The sequence below is a fragment of the Coregonus clupeaformis genome, chromosome 14, assembly GCF_020615455.1.
Source record: "Coregonus clupeaformis isolate EN_2021a chromosome 14, ASM2061545v1, whole genome shotgun sequence".
In the NCBI taxonomy this organism is placed as follows: domain Eukaryota; kingdom Metazoa; phylum Chordata; class Actinopteri; order Salmoniformes; family Salmonidae; genus Coregonus; species Coregonus clupeaformis.
This window is the reverse complement of record NC_059205.1, coordinates 27050198-27056940: the sequence shown is the minus strand read 5'-3', so window position 1 is coordinate 27056940 and position 6743 is coordinate 27050198.

Here is a 6743-nt window from a genome sequence, read left to right as displayed (position 1 = left end):
AAGATGGAGAGGGGGAGAAAGGGAGGAAGAGAGAGCGAGGTGGGGTAGAGAGAGATGGAGAGAGAGGGGGTGGGAGAGAGGAAGGAGGTAGGAGAGAGATGGAGAGAGAGGGGGTGGGAGAGAGGAAGGAGAGAGAGGTATTGAGAGGGGGGCGGAGAGATGGAGAAAGGGAGGGAAAGAGATAGAGAGGGATAGGAAGAGAGATGGAGAAAGAGATACGGTTAGCACCTCTAGGCTTGAGATGAGCATTTAACCTCCTTTAAAGGATGGATCAGCATTCTCAACTAATGAGACCTGACATTGGCATTTGAAAACCCCAACAGCAGCCAACACACACTCACATCCTCATCCTCCCACAATGACACAAAAAAAAAAATATCAAAGAATGCTGTCAAGACGAGAAACATTACAAGTGTTGGGAGAATGCTGTTGAAGGCAGCCCTCCCCTGCTGTCAATGTTAGAAAACACTGTCATAACAGACACAACTAGCCACAGGAAGGTTTTCTAAATGTCATCAAATACTGAGAGTAGCCAGTGGAGGACCTCAGATGAAAACCGAGCCCCAAAGTAAAGAGGATTGTAGCCTTATGGCAGTGCATTTCCAGATAATCCTCGGGATGAGAGCGGGAGAGAGAGAGAGAGAGAGAGAGAGAGAGAGAGAGAGAGAGAGAGAGAGAGAGAGAGAGAGAGAGTGGGAGAGAGAGAGAGCGGGAGAAAGAGAGCGAGAGAGAGCGCGAGAGAGAGCGAGAGAAGCAGAGAGAAACCTCGGAATTCTGTGCACCACAGAACAGAGTGAAGGAAAAAAGACCATCAGAGACGCTTATCTGTGAAAGGGTCAGAGGAATAAAGAGGTTTTAACCTAATTTCTGACATCAACCACAACTCTCCACAGAGAGAAAAAACAAAAATAAAGGGGGGAAAATTAATCCAGTTTTTTACATTAAAACAGCAGCAGTAGCAGCAGCTGTATGTAATGAATCCATGTTGGTCAAGGCTGCACATCAAAAGCTATAGCCTACAATGATAATAGAGCAGGGTTTCTCCCCCCATTATTTTTCACTACAAGTAGGCTATACACAGGATGGGTCTGGTGAGCCCTTTGAGCATTGTGGAAATGTATTTCAGTTGCATTATGATCATATATACATATGATAAGAGAACTGACAATCAATGAATGGCTTTATTACAAAACACTGATTTGTAAGAAGGTAGATGTCATACAACTAGATTATTGCGGGCTCAATTCCCGCAGAAATGGATGTACAGATGTAGGATCATAATTTGATCACCCTGTTGCAGGATAACTTGTATTAGGCTTGAAATTTCAGACTTCAATTTCCCTTCCGAAAAATATCAACCCCTACAAATTTTTTTATTAATTACAATCCACATAATAATTCACATTTCCTGTTCCAGCAGGATTATTTTCCTGCTGTAGCAAACTGCCTCAAATTAAGATCCTACATCTGTATACTACAGCGTCACCTCAATTTGATTCCAAGGCTACAGTGCCCTCTGCTGGGCCCAAAATGCCATCTCCACTCTTCAGCACTGGATGACGATGATGGTTTGCAGGTTTGGGTTGGATGGCGCCTGCCTGCTTCTGCTGGGTCTTTTGAGAACTGCTGATGTAAAAACTAAAGTAAGTAAATAGCCATGCACAAGCCTTGGCTTGGATGATGTAAAAAGGGCTTTATAAATATATTTGACTGATTAACACTGGGATATGTCTGCTAGTGGCGCAAAGTCTCTCTCTAGTGGCGCAGTGGTCTAAGGCACTGCATCACAGTGCTAGCTGTGCCACTAGAGATCCTGGTTCGAATCCAGGCTCTGTCGTAGCCGGCTGCGACCGGGAGACCCATGGGGCGGCGCACAATTGGACCAGCGTCGTCCAGGGTAGGGGAGGGAATGGCCGGCAGGGATGTAGCTCAGTTGGTAGAGCATGGCGTTTTCAACGCCAGGGTTGTGGGTGCGTTTCCCACGGGGGGCCAGTATGAAAAAAAAAAAAAATTATGTATGCACTAACTGTAAGTCGCTCTGGATAAGAGCGTCTGCTAAATGCCTAAAATGTAATATGTTTAGGAGGGAGCAACATTCTGACTGTGGCAGATGTGATATGAACTGACTTATCTCTCTATGACAGAGAAGCATTTTTTTTTTACACATAATTTACAACTTATTTTAGTTGGCACAAAACTACCTCAATACTTCCATTCATTTGTATGGGATACCTTTAGACGAGTCCCGTGACACTTGTGGTCATATTAGTTTGTAAGCCAAACCGTTTGGATAATACAGACGTTTTCGTGAGAAGACCGACTTTCGGGATGTCTACTGGTCCAGAAAATCACATTGTAGGATTTTTTATGAATTTATTTGCAAATTATGGTGGAAAATAAGTATTTGGTCACCTCCAAACAAGCAAGATTTCTGGCTCTCACAGACCTGTAACTTCTTCTTTAAGAGGCTCCTCTGTCCTCCACTCGTTACCTATATTAATGGCACCTGTTTGAACTTGTTATCAGTATAAAAGACACCTGTCCACAACCTCAAACAGTCACACTCCAAACTCCACTATGGCCAAGACCAAAGAGCTGTCAAAGGACACCAGAAACAAAATTGTAGACCTGCACCAGGCTGGGAAGACTGAATCTGCAATAGGTAAGCAGCTTGGTTTGAAGAAATCAACTGTGGGAGCAATTATTAGGAAATGGAAGACATACAAGACCACTGATCATCTCCCTCGATCTGGGGCTCCACGCAAGATCTCACCCCATGGGGTCAAAATGATCACAAGAACGGTGAGCAAAAATCCCAGAACCACACGGGGGGACTTAGTGAATGACCTGCAGAGAGCTGGGACCAAAGTAACAAAGCCTACCATCAGTAACCCACTACGCCGCCAGGGACTCAAATCCTGCAGTGCCAGACGTGTCCCCCTGCTTAAGCCAGTAAATGTCCAGGCCCGTCTGAAGTTTGCTAGAGTGCATTTGGATGATCCAGAAGAGGATTGGGAGAATGTCATATGGTCAGATGAAACCAAAATATAACTTTTTGGTAAAAACTAAACTCGTCGTGTTTGGAGGACAAAGAATGCTGAGTTGCATCCAAAGAACACCATACCTACTGTGAAGCATGGGGGTGGAAACATCATGCTTTGGGGCTGTTTTTCTGCAAAGGGACCAGGACGACTGATCCGTGTAAAGGAAAGAATGAATGGGGCCATGTATCGTGAGATTTTGAGTGAAAACCTCCTTCCATCAGCAAGGGCATTGAAGATGAAACGTGGCTGGGTTTGAAGAAACCAGAGGACAATGCACATTCACACGTGACGCGAATAGATCCACCTCGGCTCTCCCGAACTGTTCCCAAATTTGGAGAACGATGTCCGGGTGCAGACACCACTCGTCGTCTCGAGGACCCCCTCGTGACATGAGGTCTGCTCCCACGTTCAAGTAGCCTGGAATGTGTGCTGCTCTCAACGAGCGAAGGTGCTTGTGAGCCCACAGCCACAATTCCTCCGCCGACCGGTGGAGTGCAGGAGACTTGACTCCTCCCTGGCGACTTCTGTAGGCTACTGTGATCCGGTTGTCTGACCAGACCAACACAACCCCGAAGGGTAGACGCGAAATGGGTCAGAACCAGTTGAACCGTTTCCAACTCCAAGAGGTTGATGTAGCGACTCGAAAGAGGTCACACCTATCGCTTGGGTCTGACATGTCCCTCCCCATCCAGTCAGAGAGGCATCTGTAAACACTGGAATGTAGGAGGACACTTTGCCTATCGGGACTCCGTGCGTGAGAACGCGCGGGTCTCTCCAATAGTTCAGATCTGCACTGAGCGAGAGAGGAACCACCACCAACCGACGACGTTGACGTACTGGGTCTAGTCTTAGTTGGGTGAACCATCGCTGCATCCTGCGCAGGAGTCCCAGCGGGACCACGAAATGGGCTGACGACGTTCAGAAGCGACGCTCTGTCTGCTTCTTTCATGGTTTTCAGTGACAGCCATAGGTGTCGCTCCGCCACCACCGAAGTGGCCATGGACCTCCCCGCGCAGACAGCTGATGCCTGTGTCAGGTGAAGAATAGCGCCAGAAATCCTGGACGCCTCTTCCACCTCCTCCCTGCCGAGCTGTCTTACCCGTGGTTCAATGGAAGGAGGGCGCAGCTGGCGCAAATAGGGGGATCGCTGATGCCGTCCTTCGCGTGCTGTGAACCCAAACACACAAAACATAAGTCGTGGGAGTCCGCAGCCGCCATGGAGGTGCAGCGGCATTGAGCTCTGAAAAGAGCATTTGGGGGTGGAAAATTTCCCGGTGTGCTCATTTTCGGACGACATCGAGAACTGGAAGTTGACGGCACTATCTTCGTCCTGAGTCTTCGTCTCTTCTTGGCTTCTTCAGTCTAGTCCAGTCGCTGAAGATAAAGGGAGGCTGATTGAGGGGAAGCGTCCCCTCTTATAGGGACACCTGTACTCCTATTAGCTGCAGGTGTGTGCATAATTTTGTCTCAGGCTGTTCGCTGCCTAGGCAGCGGGGTAAACCCAATAGGAGCAGAGCTCCCCTATGGGGCAGAGCTCCACGATATAGAACTAAAGGTGTAATCATAATGATACATAGGAAACTCAAAATCACCATCTTGGGTAATCACTTTCCTTAACTGTATCCATAAAAAAAAAATCCCTCATCAATCTACACACAACACCCCATAATGACAAAAACAGGTTTTATTTTGTGTGCAAATCTATCATAAATAAAAATCTGAATTATCATATTTACATAAGTATTCAGACCCTTTACTCAGTACTTTGTTGAAGCACCTTTGGCAGCGATTACAGCCGAGTCTTCTTGGGTATGATGCTACAAGCTTGGCACACCTGTGTTTAGGGAGTTTCTCCCATTCTTCTCTGCAGATCCTCTCAAGTTCTGTCAGGTTGGATGGGGAGCTATTTTCAGGTCTCTCCAGAGCAGTTAAATCGGGTTCAGGTCCAGGCTCTGGCTGGGCCACTCAAGGACATTCAGAGACTTGTCCCGAAGCCACTCCTGCATTTTCTTGGCTGTGTGCTTATGGTTGTCGTCCTGTTTGCCCGTCTGAGGTCCCGAGCGCTCTGGAGCAGGTTTTCATCAAGGATCTCTCTGTACTTTGCTCCATTCATCTTTCCCTCAATCCTGACTAGACTCCCAGTCCCTGCCCCTGAAAAACATCATCACAGCATGATGCTGCCAACACCATGCTTCACCGTAGGGATGGTGCAAGGTTTCCTCCAGACGTGACGCTTGGCATTCAGGCCAAAGAGTTCAATCTTGGTTTCATCAGACCAGAGAATCTTGTTTCTCATGGTCAGAGTTCTTTAGGTGCCTTTTGGCAAACTCAAGCAGGCTGTCATGTGCCTTTTACTGAGGTGTGGTTTCCGTCTGGCCACTCTACCATAAAAGCCTGATTGGTGTAGTGCTGCAGAGATGGTGGTCCTTCTGGAAGGTTCTTCCATCTCCACAGAGGAACTCTGGAGCTCTGTCAGAGTGACCATCGGGTTCTTGGTCACCTCCCTGACCAAGGTCCTTCTCCCCCGATTGCTCAGTTTGGCCGGGCAGCCAGCTCTGGTTCCAAACTTCTTCCATTTAAGAATGAAGGAGGCCACTGTGTTCTTGGGAACCTTCAATGCTGCAGACATTTTTTGGTACCCTTCCCCAGATCTGTGACTTGACACAATCCTGTCTCGGAGCTCTCCGGACAATTCCATCGACCTCATGGCTTGGTTTTTGACATGCACTGTCAACTGTGGGACCTTATATAGACAGATGTGTGCCGTTCCAATCAATTGAATTTACCACAGGTGGACTCCAATCAAGTTGTAGAAACATCTCAAGGATGATCAATGGAAACAGGATGCACCTGAGCTCAATTTCGAGTCTCATAGCAAAGGGTCTGAATACTTACGTAAATAAGGTATCTATTTTAATTTGTAATTGTTTTATTTGAACTAATTTCTAAAAACCTGTTTTCGCTTTGTCATTACGGGGTATTGTGTGTAGATTGATGAGGGAAAAAAATTATTTATCCATTTTAGAATAAGGCTGTAACTTAACAAAATGTGGAAGAAGTCAAGGGGTCTGAATACTTTCCAAATGCACTGTATATATATAATATACTGTATATTCACATATCAAATATTTGAATATATGAATACAAATATTACTGCCCACTACACAGCGTGTTCCAGTTCCTGCCAATATCCAGCAACTTCGCACAGCCATTGAAGAGGAGTGGGACAACATTCCACAATCCACAGCCTGATTAACTCTATGCGAAGGACATGTTGCGCTGCATGAGGCAAATGGTGGTAACACCAGATACTGACTGGTTTTCTGATCCACACCCCTACTTTACCAACAGATTCATATCTGTATTCCCAGTAATGTGAAATCCATAGATTAGAGCCTAATGACGTTATTTCAATTGACTGATTTACTTATATGAACTGTAACTCTGTAAAATCTTTAATATTGTTGCGTTTATATTTTTGTTCAGTGTAGGCTGTCTTGCATCCCTGTGTACTGGAAAAGCGGCAGCTGAGCTGGTAAAAGCATAAGAGTTGAAAAAGGTTTCAACTTCAGAGAATGAGAACCGATCTTGATACAGGAAGACACTACTGTTTCTATGAACAATGTGGCTAGACCGGCCACTCACCAGTAAAAGCATTTTTCTATCATGGAATTGTATTCCTTTAGCCCATCATTGACA